Source organism: Podarcis cretensis, assembly GCF_951804945.1.
Source record: "Podarcis cretensis genome assembly, chromosome: 9".
In the NCBI taxonomy this organism is placed as follows: Eukaryota; Metazoa; Chordata; class Lepidosauria; order Squamata; family Lacertidae; genus Podarcis; species Podarcis cretensis.
The window spans coordinates 44,353,843-44,374,249 of NC_137178.1; the positions used below are offsets into that span (position 1 = coordinate 44,353,843).

Consider the following 20,407-nt stretch of genomic DNA (forward strand, 5'->3'; position numbering starts at 1 on the left):
ATTTAATGGTGTTGTTGATTAGCAGTGGCTTGTTCCTATTGAGCATGGTGAGGTGGAGCCCAAATAGCAGGCAGAGCCTGAGTCAATGACAAACAAAATTAACTGATTCTAATTTTGTTCCTATCCTTCTTTCCAATGAGACTAAGGAGGCATTGAAGGGCAGTGCCACCACCACTTGGACTGGATGGAAATAAGAACACAGGCTAAAGTCCATTCATTTCATTGGAGTAGCATATATACAGTAACTGGATGCAGGGCTGGAGTCTTAAATATGTATCATGACATATAGGTAAAGGTAAAGGGACCCCTGACCATTAGGTCCAGTCATGACCGACTCTGGGGTTGCAGTGCTCATCTTGCTTTATTGGCCGAGGGAGCCGGCGTACAGCTTCCGGGCCATGTGGCCAGCATGACTAAGCCACTTCTGGCAAACCAGAGCAGCACACGGAAATGCCGTTTACCTTCCCGCCAGAGCAGTACCTATTTATCTACTTGCACTTTTGACGTGCTTTCGAACTGCTAGGTTGGCAGGAGCAGGGACCGAGCAATGAGAGCTCACCCGCCGCGGGGATTTGAACCGCCAACCTTCTGATCGGCAAGTCCTAGGCTCTGTGGTTTAACCCACAGCACCGCCCGCATCAAGGAAATAATTCATATCACTTCAGACCACTGAAGAGAGGTTCTTCACATGCTTCATTTAAAGGATCAAAGTCCTGCAAAACCAGTTCTGTTCTCCTTTCCTGCTACTCAAGCCTTCTTCATTGGAAATTCCAAAGAGTGTTACCCAAACCAAGCATGCCACAACTGAGTGAAATTCTTTAGGACTGTCATGTTCTCAGATTTTAGGTGCTGTCTCGGAAATTGGGTTTAACATCCTGAGGGGCAGTGCCCAGTTGTGCACCTTCAAAGAAGGCCTCATCCTTGGATTCAGTCCCCAAACCTCACAGGCTTTTCCCCAGGTCCTCACGCATGCATCATAACATTTTTTTAAGTTCAACCATTGGAAACACAGCACCATCTATACCATAAAAGTTATATGTACATCTTATTTAAGTACTGACAGTTCTTGTAACTCATGATCCCTCCAGAAGCCCTTCTTTTTATTGTGCATTCTTGATCATTTGTACTCAGGGGCAGTTATACACAATCCTGCTTTCACTACTGTTCATACCTGCAAAAAAAAAGGGGGGGCTAACATGCTGCTTTGTTTCCAATCAGTGTTTACCCTTAGCATCCTACTGAAATGTTGTAGCTTTTCATGTTTGGGGATGGGGTGTCCTGCTTTTGTTGTGCTATAGTGCAAGTGTGTTGCTCGAGATGACAATAATGTGGTAGCATTGGGAAAGCATTGCAGAACAACATGTGGATGGTTCAGTATAAATTCATACCTAGTTCACTATTATTGCATGAATGACATGTGGTAGAAAAAATAAAAACCAAGGGGACCTCATTCTGCTGAGGAGTGTGTGTGTTTGTGTTTGTAGAATTGGTTGTCATGCAATCTATTAAACTCTTTGAGACTTCTGAATTCTGGCCTACATACTATTTTATTCAAGGTTAATTAGCACAGATTAGTTAAGTAAAGTAGTCAGCCTATATTGACTCCTACATCAGCATACTTACAGGGGATTAAAAGCCTTCTGCTGTGTTCAGTTTAGCCCTCATTCCCAGAAAGTCAACCTTAGTTAGGAAAAGGAACTTTGACCTGCTCAAACAAGAGCTGAGATCCAGGGGGTCTCGTTCTGCATGCGCAACACATTCATATGCACACTAGGTTTTCTGTATTATTCTCCCTTACTATAGCTCTCTATGCGGCTCATTTGTGCAAGCTGATAAACAGTTTAAATCCAGCAACGAACCCTGGGAGTTTTGAAAGTCTCTTATTTGCCATACTGTTTTTTTTTAGTGGCACCGATGGGGAGACTATATTACTGGAAACTCTGTGTGAGAGAGAGAGGCTGAAGGAGAGAGAGAGAGAGAGAGAGAGAGAGAGAGAGAGAGAGAGAGTCTATCTACAGAACAGATCAGTATGGATTAATGAATCCTCAAAATAACACCACCGAGGAGAGGGCTAAGAGAGACCTAGTGGAATTATATACTGCAGATTGCATAGCATGACACAAGTAAATATGATGATATACTGCAGATGCAGTTATTCTATTCAGTGTACTGTAACCATAAATTCTATTTGCACTCGCTTAAAAAAAAAAGTAAAGCACTATCAATTATTTCAAGAGGTATGAAAAACGCAAAAGCATATCTTCAAATTCCCCGGGAATATTTTGTTACATGGCTATATTTCTATTTGATTTTCCTGAGCAGCTAAATTCTTCAACACATAACACATACTCATTGGTAAGGAATACTATATGCATGTATGAGGTAAGTAGAGATGTGGGCAAAAAGGACTAACACTCAGAATGTTTGATTCACACCCCCACATCCCCAGCGCAACTCAGATGATGCAAACTAAGAATCTGTCAGTATTTGTTATGTATTCAGTGGTCTGTGTTTGCCTGAGCTTGAGTCTGGACTAAGGATTCTGAGCTCCTGTGTTCTGATTCGATACAAGATATCCAATCACAGAACATTTCAGGATGTGGGCCTCTGCCATTGGCCCTTAAACTCTGAGTCATGATTTGCTGCTTAGAAGTTTAGACAGCCAATCACATTGGGAGTGGGAGTGGCCCAGGCTTTCAGAAATTTATATAAGCAGTTGTTTTGCCTCTGTTGTCCAGTTCTGTTAGTTCAATAAAGTTCCTTGCTGTTATCACTGTGTCTTGCCTCGTGGGAACCCACCTACACTTAAATATTCATGTACACATATTGCTTTACAACAATTTATCTTGTAGGCACAGTGCTCAAATACTTCCTCACCATGTGTAACTCACTACCATAAACATTGAGATAGCAGACATAAAATAAAAAATTTGGGAGAAAATTGATTATCAACTGTAACTGCAAAAACTGAGAGAGAAACTGCTGTGGATTTCTTATTTGCTAACTTGAGTAGTTTTTCTATCACATACTTTCAGCAGCACTTCCATATTAATTATGCCAGAGTTGTTATATTCCATATAACTGTATGCTCATATGTATTTCTCCTAAAACAAATGAGTATATATCTGGATTTTAATGGACAGTGCATGCCAAGGAAGCTCTACAGAGACTCATTAACCATTTTGTCTAAGCCCGTAGGGGGTTTGGCCGCACCATCAGCCTGACAAAGATCAACATGCAGGTTCAGGATTGTGCCAGCGCTCCACGCATCAGCATTGATGACTACACACTTAAGGTATGCACTGAATCAGGAAGGTTTTGGGCATCACATGGCAGAACAGAGTCTCAAACAATGGTGTGCTTTCCCAGACCACATTCCCAGCATGTTTGCACTCCTTTCTCAGTGATTTCCTATGCTAGCTTGGTCATCTACATCTATTGCTGCCATCAATGTTGACAAGCAAACATCTTCAACAGATGCCACTGGCTGCATTCAGTGTCATTTGGTGTGGTGATTGACTCCTTCAAGATTCATTTTCAAAATTCAACATCATCATCTATATTATCATGCTGTACGGAAAATGAATGACTTTTCGTACTCCAGGAGAAGACACAATTGGGCCTCCCCTGGATTTCTGAGAACTGCTTTTCTTCACTATCCACTATAAGCTTCTTCATCAAAGCTGTACAATGAGTTTGCACAAGCTATCAAATCAAGACAGTTCTCCTTCCTGCCCATTAGCAGGAGGTCTATCAGCAGTGTGCTGTGGAAGAGCATGCTCAAACATGCCAACAAACAGCAGCAGTCATTCCATTGAAAAAAAAAAAAAACATTGATGCTTTTGGGTGGCCATCAAACAGCTGAGCAGTAACACAGCCTTATATGCACAAAATGCTTGCAGTACAATAACCAATACAGACAAGCAACAATTAAAACTGTAAACCAGCCATTAGTCAGTGGTTAATAGAGTAGTTCATGCAACATGCAAATACACCTTCTAAGTGCCTTTGCTGCAATTAGACAAAGTGTAACTCATTTGTACAATATCCAGAAAGGTCATTGTACTAGTCAAACAAACAGAAGGATCATATCCATTCTGATATTAATTTTCTATGACTAATGGTAAACAAAGTCCAGGCAGATTAAATCAATTTTATCTAGTAATCATGGTCACACATACATTCACTTGCACTATACACTAGATAATTCACAATCGGCAGCTTACATAAACTGGATATAATTTAATCGTGGAACAATATGTCTTTACATATTGCAGAACAATATGCAGGGCACACATGGTTTGAATTCTGTTTTACTGGCTGTGGATAGTCTTATTAAGAATGCCTACTAACATTGCAAAGGTAAGAAATGTATAGCCAGCCTGCAAAACCATGTCCTGTAGGTGACTGTCTCCACTGTTCACCTGATGCCATGTCCACTTACACATTGGAACATGTAGCTGATGCCAGTTTCTCACTTTGCATTACCTATACTATGCCCATTGCAACATTAGTCTGTTGCAAAGCATAATATGCAGCCTTCCAGTGTTCTGTCAAATGAAGACATGAGTTTTGAAGGACACAAGGGTCATGAACTATTGTGCTTATTGGAGGAATGCAACTTAGATGAGCTTCATATGTCTTTCCAACATCCCTGTGATACAGGCATTTATAGTAACAAATGAGCATGAGTCCTTTTTGAAACAGTATTTCCAATAGTATTTCCACCACAGGCACGGAGTTGCACCCAACATTGGGGGGCTGACATCACTGTTGATTTGGGAGAGACCTACCAGGCCTGGTTTGTCATCCCATCAGGCCCGCCATGTCAGGACAACATCCTGCCAGGCTTTCTCTGCCCCCTCAAGATTGGGGGGGTTAGCCCCATCTCAGCGAACATGGGGGCTGTGGAGGCTTCAGCCCCATAGAGTTGGTGTGCCTGCCTTCCACCACCCTCCTACCTGCAAAACAAATATTTTGATCCTGAGCTCAAATGTGTTTATTTGTTGCTTTGTATTTTCCTAATTGCTTTGCCAGATTCTCCCTTACTATGAGAATGAGAGAGGAGCAAAGCAGGAACATTATACCTGATTTAAGGAGATCTCCGAAGGGATAAATAAAATTAGGTGGTGTGCCAACAGGTGAGGATGATAAAACAGCAGTGAAATGGGTCATGGACTATCAATATGCAATTGACAACAAGTCACTATTATGATCAATTAACTGTTCTGCGGTAGTAGTAGATTTTACATTATCTAGGTGCCAAATGTATCAGCATTTACTGTACATGGAAGGAACATTTTATCTGTCCTAAATTTAGCAGGCTAATTATTATTCCTATGTGTATGAGGCATCAGCTGCCAGTACACAAGTGTAAACCCAAAGTCTTTTATATAATACACTGGAATGGGGAATGTTTTTCAGCCCAATACCTGCATTCTGTTAAGGACAACTTTCTGAGGGTCTCATGCCACTGGTGGCCAAGGCCAGAAGCAAAAGTTGGCAAAGCAACAAAAGTAAATTTTATGTTTGTACAGTAGAGTCTCTGTAAACACTTGCATACCCCTCTCTCCTCCATTCGGACAAGCAAGAGTAGTTATCAGAATTGAAGGACACATTGCAGCCAAGACAAAAACACTTGGGTAATAAAACTAGGCTAGTGGGATGTGGCTGGGGGAGAAAGGAGAGAGAATTGCTGAAAAATTATTCCCTTCTCATTCCACCGACAGAAGCCTTAGTGCAAGCTGAAAGACACCACTGGATGCAATTCATTGCATATACAGAACAAATTGTTAAATGTCCTGCTTGGGGTAGAATTGTCAAATTCTTGAGGCCAAATTCTATAAATCATTACTATGCTTGGATTGGAAAGCATACAACAGATCACAGGCGGGCAAGTATTCAGAATTATTGCACCATATGGAGACATCACAATGTACTGTGTTGCTAGACTTCTTTTTGGGCTTCATTTATTATTGTAATTGACTCTCTGCTATCTGAAGGGAAAAGGCTAACAGAGTAAAGAAAATAATTGGACCGAAGAATATTGGTGCAATGATATTACACCCATTTTCTCCTAGAAAAGATGCTTACTGTGACAGCAATTATAAACCCAAAGAAGCTGCAAAAGAGAAAATTCAATAATCCTTGCTAGGAATCCTTAGGAAAGGGGTCAAAAATAAAACTTCCATTTTTTCAATGTCTTTATACAACCTAATGGTGTGACCACACTTTGAGTACTGTGCACAGTTCTGGTTGTCAGGTCACGAAAACGATATTGCAGAGCTGGAAATGGTACAGAAATGGGCAGCAAAATGATTGGAGACCTGGAGTAACTCTCCTACAAGGAACGGGAACTTTTCAATTTAATAAAAAGGTGAAGAGTGGGGGATATTAATTAATGCTCTTACATTTATATCTCCCCCCATTTATTCCATCATGAAACCCAAGGCAGCGTCTACATGTTTCCAAGACTCACCCAGACATTGACTGCACCCAGACCTGCTTAGTTTCAGGAAGACGGTTTCTTTCTGTGACTTCAGAGACTATTTATATATGATGGGTGTATATAAAAGTATGCATGGTATGGGATTAACTAAAAAGAGAAAGCTCATAATGGGATCAGATTGTTAAGAGTATTTTTATGGCAATAAGAGTTCTTTGACGTTACAGTCATATTCCCTACTTTCTCAAAAGCAATCATGTATATCATTACTTTCTAAGTGTATTCTTGTGTGAAATGGAAAGATAGATGGTTCTGGACTTTCTGTCTATGTTCAAAATAAATTCATATTTAAAGTTCTATTACATAAATGTGACATAAATTGTGACGGGTTTTAGAACAGTATCCTTCTACAAAGAACATGTCTTTTCTACATGCCCTCAAACATCAAAACAGGAAATGGGGAGGTTATAGCTGGTGAGTGAAGAGTTAAGCATCTTCTATTATTGGGCAAGGTGATTTAGATTGTGGTCGCTGAACAACTCCAGGTATGCCTGGAGGATGTGGATCATATGGATCCTTTCAAGTCGGGATTCAGGCCTCATCATGGCACTGAAACTGCCTTGGGCACGCTGGGTGGTGATCTCTGGTGGGTTAGGGACAGAGGTGAAAGCTGTTTCCTGGTCCTGCTGGATCTCTCAGTGGCCTTTGATACCATCAACCATTACATCCTTCTGGACCATCTAGAGGAGTTGGGAGCTGCGGACACTGTTTACAGTGCTTCCACTCCTTCCTCTTGGGTCGTGTCCAGAAAGTGGTGTTGAGGGATGAGTGTTCAGACCCCAGGACTCTCACTTGTGGGGTGCCTCATGGCTCCGGCCTCACCCCCATGCTTTTTAACATCTACATGAAGCCACTGGGAGAGATCATCAGGGGGTTTGGGCTGGGTGTCTACCAGTATGCAGATGATACCCAGCTCTATCTCTCCTTTAAATCAGAACCAGTGAAGGCAGTGAATCTCCTTTGTGAGTGTCTGGAGGCAGTTGGAGGATAGATGGTGGCTAACAGATTGAGGTTAAATTCTGTCAAGACAGAAGGGGATGGGTGGGGCTGGGGGTAGGGGTGGGGGACTCTCTGGTCCTGAATGGGGTAACTGTGCCCCTGAAGGACCTGTGTGGAGCCTAGGAGTCATTTCGGATTCACAGCAGTCTATGGAGGCACAGGTCAATTCTGTGTCCAGAGCAGCTGTCTACCAGCTCCATCTGGTATGCAGGCTAAGACCCTATCTGCCCATGGACTGTCTCACCAGAGTGGTGCATGCTCTAGTTATCTCCCACTTGGATTACTGCAATGAGGTCTCCGTGGCACTACCTTTGAAGGTGACTCAGAAACTACAACTAATTCAAAATGTGTCAGCTAGACTGGTGAGTGGGAGTGGCCGCCGAGACCATATAACACCAGTCCTAAAGGATCTTCATTGGCTCCCAGTACATTTCCGAGCACAATTCAAAGTGTTGATACTGACCTTTAAAGCCCTAAATGCCTAGCCTCAGCGCAGTATACCTGAAGGTGTGTCTCCACCTCCATCATTCAGTCTGCACATTGAGATCCACTTCAAGAGTCTTCTGGCAGTTCCCTCACTGTGAGAAGTAAAGTTACAGGGAACCAGGCAGAGGGCCTTATCAGCAGTGGCACCCTCCCTGTGGAATGCCCTCCCATCAGATGACAGGGAGATAAAGAATTACACAACTTTTAGATCATGTCTGAAGGCAGCCCTGTTCAGGGAAGCTTTTAATGTCTGACATGTTATTTTTTATATTTTGCTGGAAGCCGCCTAAAGTAGCTGGGGGAAACCTGCCAGATGGGTGGGGTATAAACAATAAAATTATTGTTGTTGTTGTTGCTGCTGCTGTTATTAAGTATTCGGAAAATGAGGGGGCATACTAAATATTAACTTTTTCAAATTAAAAAATGCTGACAGTGTTGTACACCATGCATTTAATGTAATAGATAGTTAGACCCTGATACTCATTAATCACAACCTTAAATTAGCAAAATGTACCACTTTCAAACAAATTGCAAACTCAGTTTCATCCCATGTGGAAATGAGTACACCATTATGTAAACTGGCAACAAATTGGCAAGAAATCATTTCTCAGCTGTTACACTCATCTCAGAACTGGATGAAATCACAGATTGGGAACAACAATTTGTGAAAAACTGAGAAAGTCTTTTAAAATCTGAGCAATTCTGATGTAGTGGTCAGAGCTTAGTACCCCAACATATGCCAAGAGGAAGAAATTGAGACATATGGGTTCAATGCCACTGCCAACTAATCATTGATTTAAGGCAATAGCTAGGCAGCTCAAGGCAACAATAAAAACAAAATAAAAATACATACAATAAAGCAGGTCACCAATATAACATATAAAAGTAGCACAAAAACATGAACGGTGAGGCTAAAACTGATAAGAACTGGAGAAGTTTAAAAGGCACAGGAGAATAAAATCGCATTTGCCAGGTGCCAAAATGGCATCAAGGTTGGTGCCAGATGAGTCTTTAAGTCTTGAAACCAGCTGGGACCCTAAACCAAAGCTAATGTCATGGCTGGTTGTCTGGAGAACAGGTAGAGCAGGCGGCCTGGGAGCTAAGTCTCTTTTCGATGAAGGAACCAGAGCACACTTAGCAGTTTTTTACAACGAAGTGGAACCCTATTGATTCCTTGGGTCACTGATGAAATTGTAGCTACTATATCTCTAGTGAAAGGTAAAAAGGTAAAGGACCCCTGGACAGTTAAGTCCAGTCAAAGGCGACTATGTTGTTGTTCTTGTCTCACTTTCAGGCTGAGGGAGCTGGCGTTTCTCCACAGACAACTTTCTGGATCATGTGGCCAGCATGACTAAACCACTTCTGGCACACCAGATCACCATGACAGAAACCAGAGCGCATGGAAATACCATTTACCTTCCCACTGCAACGGTACCTATTTATCTACTTGTGTGCTTTCGAACTGCTAGGTTGGCAGGAGTTGGGACAGAGAAATGAGAGCTCACTCTGTAGTGGGGATTTGAACTGCTGACCTTCTGACTGGCAAGCCCAAGAGGCTCAGTGGTTTAGACCACAGCGCCACCTGCATCCCATATCTCTAGTAGTGATGTTGATGGAGCACAGTAGATAGCAGGCTTCCATTCACTACTCTGAAAAGCTACCTATTGCGGCAGAGATTAAGGCACCCAGTTTGTACTGTCAGAAAGCCCAATTCAAAGTCCTGAGTGCCCTACAATTAGATCTTGTCCACACTTCTGCTTGTCCCGTGCTTTCTAAGGCAAGGAACTGAGAGGTTTTTTGTTTGCCCCACCACTTTCCCCAGGAAAAATCCACTGTTTATCGCTGAATTGTAACAAATGTCAATCAAAACCTCTCTGACCTGTGCTTACAAAGCAGGGGGCAAACAGAATAAAACATAGACCAAACTCAAGTGTGGATGAGCCCTTAGTCATCACAGCAGTGGCAAAAACAAGATGTGTGTGTAAAAGAAGTGGGGAGAGATAATAGTGGATAAAAACAAAGCTCAGATGATTAATTAAACCAATTAATGCACACAGCCTTAATTTTAACATGCTTTTAAAATGGATAGCTCCAACTAAGCAACTATTTTAAAAAGGTATAAGTAAGAACCTGGGGAGACCTGAATAAATTGTTCTTAACTGCGCTAAGTGATGGAAATTTAATTACTACTTTGAAAAAGCACTGCAGCTCTTTATGAAGGCACTGCTGTAAAAACAACAGCAGACTTTCCCCATAATCTTTGATATCTAAACAGCAGTTTGTATTATCTTGATAGCCAAATACATAAATGTTTGGGGATTACTGACAAGAAAAGCTTCTTACAAAGGAACAATTTGCAGGCTGAACAAAAGATAGGGCTATAATGCAAGTATCATACCGTTTTCCTTAAGTCTGAGTACTATTAAGCAATTGAGCTGTCCAAAGAAGGGTTTGATGATATTAAAAAACCCAAAGCTATAGAAATGGTCATGTAATTGACATTTTAGGCAGGATTGAAAATCAAAAGGGCACAGTCTCATTTAAAGGTCTTATGTTCAAAAACTCATGTTTTACAAATAATGCAATCAAAATAATTAAAAATACAATAATATAAACAGTCAGAGAGTAAAAGTATCCTTAAAACTCATCAGTAGCCAGTAAAAACCATGATAAACAAAAATGTTTCTATGCTGGAGCTGCATCACTCTTTGCACAAGACTTATTTCTGGAGGAGACCAATCCAGAGCAGTTCACAGCCTCGATACAGGAAGCTTTTTTTTTTACATTATTGCTAAGTATTGAATCACAGTGGGCTAGACCTGTATACATGACCAAAACCTATACTAACAGCAACTGCTGCGATGCTTCATGGAATGTTACATCACTCACAGTCAAGAAATGCCACTGCATAAACATCCAAATTCCACTGGTATTATGTCACTCTGAAAAGAGAAAGTATTCAGAGATAGAAGTTCACAGATTTAATAGCTATAAACTGGGCTGCTCTTCCCTTCTGACAGCTTTAGATTGTAAGATCATTGAGAACAGGGACCTATCATTTTATGATTATGAAACTTGGCAGAGCATTGTGTAAATTGCTGGTGCTCTAGCTGCAAATAATTGTATATAGTTGACAAGCACACCCCACCTCATTCCCCACACCCCCTTTTAGCAATGTTTTCAGTGACTTCCAGGTTTGCATGTGTGCACGACTGCATGTCATTCAGACACACGTTAATCAGTTGTTGCCTGTAATGGCAAGTATAATTGGGTCAATGATAAATCACAATCATTTATTTATAGCATAAAAGATGGTTATCTGTTTTGGGGCCAACTACTGTTGGCATAAGGAAGAATGCATAGGTTTGAGTTATACAGAACACTTCAGACTAAAAGAATGGTTAGTCAATTGGCAGCTATCCAAAGAACAGCTTGGTTAGAAGGCAAATATTTTTTTTTAGCCACTGTAGATATTGCATTTACTTTTGTGACTCATTTCCTGAGATCTTGAATCTATTATTGAAACATTAAAGTCTGTAATCCAGCACACAGATACAGACATGTAACTCCCACTGCAATAAATGGGACTTACGTGCAAGTAATTGTGGGTGGGATTGAGGCTCAAAGGTTTTAGTTGATGCTGAGTTAATTTGTCTGATTATTTCCGTTAATCACTAAAAAAAAAAAAAAAAAAAAAGGCAGAAGAATATCAGTCCGTCACCCACAAGCTTTAAACCTCAAGACAACTTGCTGGAGAGAAAAGTAGAGTTGAAAGAGAATCCAAGTGAAACTTTCATGGAGGCAGATGGATCGTAAGAAACACAGAGGATTTAAACTTTTATACTCTACAGCCAGTGAAATTCTGAAGGAAAACTGAGTTTAGAAAATGGGAAGAGTAAACCTAAGACACTCAAATGCAGCAATAACAGTCCAAATAAAACTGTCATGTGGTAGGATGTCAGCCCTCGGAGAAGAGGCATAAAATGTCCTGTCATCCATTTGCTGGAAGCCAAAACACAAAACACCCTGATTCAGAATGATAGTCAGTGGAAGCTGCCTTCCCATGTCAACCCACTGGTGTAGCTAATTTTCTACTGTCAACAGTTTCATACAGGAGTTTTTCCTAGTCCTAATTGAAGATGTCAGGGATTAAACATGGAATCTTCTGCATAGAAAGCATGTGCTCAACTGATTCAGCCGCAAAAGGGCTACACCCTTCCTCAAAAGGGTTAGACAACTCATAGAGATGTACTTGTGAGTGTGCATGCATAACAGTTTATGTGGAAACCACTATACTCAATAGATATATAGTTGCTGTCAAAGAAACAAATAGAATGCAACACTCATGACTAGAGAGTCTCATGGAATACTGAGGCTATGGGAGAACATGAAGTTATAGTCTTCTGATATCATTTTAAAAGATCCAAAATAATACAGTATCAAATACATTCTATTTCTGTCTTATGCATTTTCACTCTTCCATAATTTAATTCCAACCTATTCCAAGTCCATAGCATGTTGTGAGTGTTGGTGTTGTTGTTGTTGTTGTTGTTGTTGTTGTTGTTGTTGTTGTTTTTTGGGGGGTTGAACCGCTTTAAAATGTAATTTGAAAATTGGTAGGTGAATTTATACAGTAATATGGCAGAAGGACAACCTGTGTGATAAATTACTTTCATAGATCCAATACATTAGAACTATATTTACAATACATTTTCTTGCTAAGAGAAGACACAGAAATGCACTCTTCTTAATCTGTTTGCAAATGTGAATACCCTACCCAGCACATTCCCAAAGGCAATTAAAAAAATAAATAAATCATTTTTGCTTGTTGTTTATTGATCAAAACAGGTCCCTTTCATCCTAGATTCAAATTCTTGGAAGAAACAAGCACAAATTTAGAAGTACTCAGCACAACTGACCTACTTTGTATTTTTGTAAGAAGGGGATATATTCCCATAAAACACCTAAGAACTTGGCAGTATTAATGCATTTGTGCAACTTGATATTTTGGAAAATTGACCTTCTGATCTGAGGTATTATTTCTAAAGTTTACATAAAGGACATTATCTATTTGCGGGGGGAGAGGGCGAGTCAGTTTATAAAATTTTGATTTTTAAAGTAGTAGCTATTCTAAGCCAAGGATCAACATAAGACCTCTGGAATAGCTGAGATCTCAAGAGACCACCGGCTTCACTGAAGTTCTGATTCAAAACTTTCATTCCTTTTTTAAAGAGTTTAAAATATTTGCAGGATTATTCCACACTTTAATAATGTATACTTGGATTTCATGGATTTTACAGAGCCTAAATTTACAGTGTTTGAGCATCAGTTTCAGTCATTTTTTGTTGGACAGATCTTGAAAAATAAAGGATTCTACAATGTGGCTTAACATTTAGAAAACTAAATGCTGAAAAAAAGGTTTTATTAAAGAATTAAACTGTTGGACTACTTTACACATGAGATGCCTGTGGATATTATCTTACAGTAACATTTACTGAAGCTCTTCATTTTTCCATCCAAACTCTTTGTATCATGTCTTGTATTAATGAAACATCATTTAATATCCCACAATTTAGGGTTTTTAATCTATGTTACATAACGGTTTTTTAGCTACATCATACTTTGCCCAAATCATCATCATCAGCTCACAACGTCAGAATAGGAAAAAATATATAACAGCTCAAGTTCATTAATTAGTATAGGCAGCTCCCCTTTCGCACGTCGGTGAAATCATGTATAAGTGAAACCCACTGAAAAAGCCTGCAAACACCCTGTTATGCCCCCTGCCGCACTCCCATTATGCCCTTTTAGTGACATTTCAGTGATGTATTTATGTTTCCAGGTTACTTTCAGGTTTGGCGTGATGTGCCTATACACTGTAGCAAACATACTGAACACGTGTAAATGGGGGGGGGGCTGCCTTTAATTACAAGACATACAAGCAACATTTTAACAAATCACAGAAACATTTCAACAGGCCAACATTTCAAAAGACCAATTGATAGTATAGCCAGAGTTGTACCAATCACTGACACCTAGACAGACACCGATGTCATACGCCTAATAGTATCTAAGTCTTCTTTGACATCAGGCGTCCAGCTCTAAACCCAAAACAAAGGATGCACATAAATTCTCAAGTCACATTAGTCCAAACTACCCTTCGGCTCAGGAAAGAGGCCTCCTCTCATTAAGATCCCAAATGCTCTGACCTCCCAATGCAATAATGTGTTATATAGAGAAGCTAGCAATAACAACAAAGTTGCAATATTGTCTGGAAATCTTGACTTTACCAGGATCTTTTCACACAATCTCTGAACAGTGAGTAGAGTTATAGAGAGAAGTGGGGGACCCATTCTAATCCACATTTCAGGCAATATACAATATTTCTTGAGAGGCAACTATCTATAAATTCAACTCCCAACACTCTGGGAAACTCATGTTATAAACAGCTGTTGATATTGGTGTCAAAAAAACACAAAAAGTTCTTTTCTGCCTTATGTTGAAATGCTATAATATATTTTTTTTTCAATGTAAGATAATCACAAAAAAATTCTCATTTAGGTTTTACAATTGAAAAATAATTTACAATAGCGAAAGTAGGGGTTGCAGAGATGGTCAAGAAAGGTAAGTGACCCCCCCATTTCACACAATATACCTCAGAGATATGCCAGGCTACAGCACTAAAAATAGCAAGGAACTTAACTTATTTTCCAAGGCAGTCACTTCCTGACAGTCAGGCTCCAATCACTCATGCATCTCTCTTTCTTTAAATTGAATGAAAAAGACCAGCAGGAGGAGGAGTGGTGGTGATGTGTGGGGAGAGATGGAAAGGTAGGTTTGGAGAAATGATGTCTCCCGTAAGCAACTGGGCACACTGCACACCAGCAGAGAAAGAAGGGAGAGCAAGACCTCCCTTTCCACAGGGCATTTCTGCCACTCTCACTGTTGCTGGCTGTTTTGGCTAGATTAAAACAGGAGTGTCTTTAAGCAAGTGTAAAGTGATTTAAATCAACTGTGAAAGTTCTCAGAAAGGGGCAGGCAAGAAAAGGAAGATAAATAATTCTACTGTAACATGGTTTTGAAAACATATACAACAGCAAAGAAACTACTGGAAGCAAGCATTGTTTTGTGTTGGTTTGTGTGTGTTTCTATCCCTGTTGCTGGTAAATGCAGGATGAATACATTAGAGAAAGAGAAAACAGGATGAACGCATTGGAAGTATAAACTTTTAAAATAAGGTTTCTCTTGCTTTGATATCATAGCTCTGTGAAGAATCATTTGTGCTGAATGTTTGTATTTTCCGTTTGCTCCATAAAATATATTTGCTGTTTCCTTGATAGTAATTTATCTTCTATTTCTATTCCATATTATTATTTCTGGGAAAAGAACACCTTAGCACTAACATCACATTAACAGATCTGGGTATAATAGCTGACATTTTGGCTTCAAATCTTTTCACTGTAAATGCAATATATAACCCCATTCTTCCTGTATCTTCTGAATCAATGAAATATCAATATTTCTAAAGATGTATATTAAAGATCATTGGGTGCAGTGATTTTGATCTTAGTTTTGCTGTTTATTAATCCAAACAAATAATGGAACAACGTATTGGTATTCCACTCCAAGATAACTAGACAGGATACATTATGCCTTAGCACTGGGGCAATGGCAAGTGCTGATAATGATACCAGATCTTTTGCTCCTTTTCCTTTCTTTACCCCTGCCCTTTCATTGAAGGCAATTTATTTGCATCAAGTTTAGAGGCAATGTATTTTTTTAAAGATTTTTTTTAAAGTGCCTGGTGTTTTAGGCACAATTTAATAGTTAACTTGATGGCAAATTCTCCCTTGATTGCTTTGTGCTTCCTTCACAATGGCATCAGTGGTTCGTGGAACTACCACCATCAGGGAAATCAAAACATAGAGCATCCAGAAGGATAAAGTGGTTTGTTCCTCCACATAAACTGACCCTAGTTGTCCTATATGACCCAATGTGACCATAAGGGGGCATCAGGTTGTACATAAACTGACTCTTCCTGGGGTCACCCCTACAGTTCTCTGCTTTGCTACCATTGGAGAAAGATGAGATGAAGCTCAGATGACGCTGGATAGCTGTGGCTGCTGACCACAACCTGCAGCTGTACTGTTTTCTGTGATTCTGCACTGGGACAGCCCAGGAGCAGCTCTGCTGTACTGGCAGCCCTGCAGAAGCATTTAAAGTAAGCCAGCTGGGCCACTGGGAGAGAAGGAGAGGCTGGGAGGGGGGGGAATGCTGTACTGTTTTTAACACTTGATTGGGAGCCACCCAGAGTGGCTGGGAAAACTTAGCTGGATGGGCGGGGTATAAATATTATATATTATTATTATTATTATTATTATTATTATTATTATTATTATTATTTTGGGGGAGCAAGGAGGACTTGGAGATGATACAGCCCAAGCAGCCATTGCAGCTTTGTCAGCCAATGCAGAAGGGATTGCACAGGTGGGGCAGATGGGATATGAGCCTTGTTGACACCCCTTGCCTTTCTTTACTAATGAACTGGCCTCTTTTAGCCTCCCCTTGGCTGCTGTCAAAGTGTTCTCAAGCAGTATGGGCCTCCTCTAGCCTAGACCTTCTCCCCCACCAGCTTATTTTGAGGTGGGCCTTAGGTCCCCCAATGGATGTGGAGCAAGTAGAAAATGTGTTTCCCCTGAGAATGTGCAGAGTGTTGTGTTGTGAGTGAAGTGACTCAGAGTTCACCCAAAGCACAATATATCCTTACACCGGCACTGCCACTACCGAAAAGGAAAATAAAATATTACGATCAGAAAAACTCCTAATTACAAGGATCTTACGCTATAGTGCACAAAAGAGAAAAATAACTGACAATCTCTCATTTTCCAACTATGAAAGGCAATCACATGTAATTTACAGATTGGAACTTGTAGGTTTCTACAGAAAAGCTGTGATTTTCTTGGCAAATCTAAAACATACTTTTAATATTCCATTTCTATCCCATCCTTCAACTCATGAAGAGCCCCAAGGCAGAGCTTGTGCTTATGGAGAATTTAAAAATCAATCAAGACTTGCTGAAGAATCACACTGGCTTCAGTTCATGAGTTGGAACAAAATCTGAGCAAATATTATGAGTTACTGTACAGCTATTAATCAGACAGCCTAGACTCAGCATTGGCAGTTATACTAGTGAATACTCATCTGGAAAACTACCATTAAAGACATTTATTTGAAATATTAACTTATTGGAAGTAAGTCCAGTTCCCCCCTCTGCACTGGCTTTTATACAAATTATTCATAAAGCATACAAAAAAAATAATAAAAAAAATCTGGGTCTGACCACAATCTCTAAAAATCTGAAGCATAATGCATAATGATGATAATGATATTCTATGAGCCAATTATCAAGACTTTGATTAGCATGGTGTTCAATTTTGTTGTATGTTGGTGCAATTAGTAATTTGACAAAAAGGATATCTAAAATTACATTCAGATGAACAGATAGATATGTGTATAGGCTAGAACTGGAGCAAACCATCCCTGACACTCTGCATAATGGTAGGGTAAATCTAGAAATGGGTTAATCTGGCAATTTTGATTTCTCTGGTTTTCTCATTTTTTCCAATCTTATGTTGTATTCTCCACATTTCCACATTGGTTTGCATTTTTTAAAAAGTCCTCATTAAAATACGCATTTCTTCTAATAGACATGTCAGTATGCTGTTTTGCCTAATATAAACACTATTGCAAAGCACTTTCCCCTAAAGCAGTGAATGCAATTTTAATGGAGAACTGCAATGCAAAATTTGGAGAAGCTTGAATTTTTAAGGTCGGGTGTATTTCTGTTCTCTTTTTTTGGAAGTGTGATTTAAATAAACATGTAGATGTGAACTCAGTCAGATTTCTTCCACACCCTTAGGTCAGACCTCTGTCATACTCTTATCAATAAATATGTAGATTGGCATAGTTCAGATTAGTGGCATCTAAATTAGTATGTGTAGGTCCTCATTAAGTCTGTATGCCATTAGTGGTATCATCTGTGTTTTCCAATAACAATTAATTAATTAGTGTATTAATATAGCACAATCATTGTTCTTTGCACAGTAATATGGGAAAGAGAAGTCCCTGATTGCGGAGCTTGTAATCTAGGAATTCAACACAGGGAAGGTAATAAAGAAAGGGGAGGAAAGAAAAGGGGAGGCTCAACAGAGGACGAATATGCATACTATTCAGTTACACATAGTTAGTTTTAGTAGGGGATAAGGATTATATGGGCCAGCAATATCCCTCCCCTTTATTCTTTATTCTCTGTTGAGAAACTATTGTGAAGTAACAGGTGAATATAAACTCTCCCTGTTGGGTTTTTTATTGCTTTGCACACATGGGAGAGTTTAGGCAGTTAATTCTGTGTCCTGGCACTGAAGGTCACCGGTGATGAACTGACGCCAGCTTATCACTATTTGTTTTCCTAGCTGTCAGTTCTCCTCCCTTTCACAGAACCAGCCCTTTGCCCACTACTTCACTGCAAATTATTATGCCCTCTGCTCCACCTGATCTCTCCTTCGATTTCTTTAAGAGAGTCCTTGTTTGCTGCTATTCCCCAAGCATTGCCTGAATTACCGCAAGCAAATCATGACATATCTTACTTCAAGCAAAGTATCCTGATGGACATTGAAATGAGGTTGTCTGCATCCTGTTCTTAAACTGTCCAATGAACCATTATAAAAGGATGAAACAATATTGTTGTGTGTCCCAATCTCAGGCGAGGTATTCTCAAGGGTCCCAGTACGTATCTTGGCTTTGGTTTCCTTGACATGAAGGTCACCGGAGAACAATGGCATTTTCTGTGACCAAATACTTACTTGCATTTATATACCAGCTGAACATGAGATGTAAGGCTCACATATTAACACTCAAACAGATCCTGCTCCTCCATTGGTTTGTCTTTCTATTTTCCAGGGGATGAGGAGGGACCAACACGGATAACACCATAGTTGTGGCTGCGCTAGGCTGCTCACATGGCCAACATGGCTTCTAGGCAGTTTGCAAGTACAAAATCAATTATAAAATCCACACATAATTCAATCGCGCAACAAAACAATTCTACCAAAATAGTAAAACATCCATAATTAAAGTTTGTAATATAACAATATATAAAAAGAAACATTAACAATTAAGACCATTAAGAGAGAAATTTAAACAATTTGATCAGAAAGTAGGAGTTCAGGGAAAGGTTTGTCTAAATGTGTGTGTTCTTAAGAGCCGGTATAATGCCAATATTTATGGGGTCTGTTGTATTTCAGCAGGGAGCTGAATGCAAATGTTAGATTCTGCAATTTTAGATTCTGCACAATGACCGCTCCCCGCCTAAAACGGGGGGCGCCCTTTGCGTGGATGCGTGCAGCCCCTAGATCTGGAGCGGCTCCAATAGCATAGGCTTGGCTTTGCCTTCCCTCAGGTGGGATACCTGGAGGTCTCCGCCTACCTCAGTCAGTTGTCCAATCCCACCTGGGGGAAGCGTTGCCAAGGAGACCAGGCTAGGTAGGGGAGGGATTACCTGCCCACACAATAGAGGGAGGATCTTACCTGGGAATCCTCACTTGGCTCCAGAGCTTCTCCCACCCTACCCACCTTCAGTCAATGTCTTATTTTGCAGGTTAAGTTTTCTTCACAGGTTTTGCAGGTTAACTTTTCTTCACAGATACGCGGGCGCTGCTATGTTAAGGTCGCTGTTAAAGGGCCGGAAAGGAATTTCCCTGCATTGGCAGGTTTCGCCTTTCCCGTAGCAAAACGTCACAACTTTGGCGGTATCAGGCCTTGGGCGGAATTAGTCCATCTTCCTCTTTGCGGCGGCGATACCAGGGTTCCCCGTTAAAGGGGTTTCTGAAGGGAGGCTTTGACCATACGCCGAAAGGTCGTCATTGCTCTCCCCTGCGGCGGCGGCGTAACGGGGGCGGCTATCTCTGCTTGAACATATGTTCTCCAGAGCCAGCCCATCCCCCACATACACACTGGATAACCCTGATGCTCCCTAGGTCCCCGGCTGGGGACTGGGGAGGGAGAACGCCCAATGCCTGAGCCAAGGTCTACCCACATTTGAAATTTAATAAAGTTGTGGCCAATTTAATCCCATAGCGCGTTGTCTTGAGTCGTTATTCCACATGAAGGGGGGGACCGCGTGGGATCTGGGGACTCCGCCTGTCCACACAAATAGCATGTCTGGCTTCTGCATCTCGTTTCAGCTCCAGTCCCAAAACTGCCACTTTTTTCTTTCAAAACACACAGATTCATTGATGGAAGTATCTCCAGTCAAGAAAAGGAGAAAAAAGGCATTCTCCCCTCAAATTACCTTCTAGAAGCATCTACAGCTATTTTAGGGCTGCCATATGCCCGGAATTTCCCAGACATAGCTGGGAT

General features: G+C 40.5%; 1 protein-coding gene across 4 annotated transcripts in view; it reads right to left on the bottom strand.

The window, feature by feature from the left end:
• The window catches only part of FSTL5 (follistatin like 5), a 324,108-nt gene that overhangs the window by 200,539 nt on the left and 103,162 nt on the right, over positions 1-20,407 (bottom strand). The gene's annotated exons all lie outside the window — the stretch shown is intronic.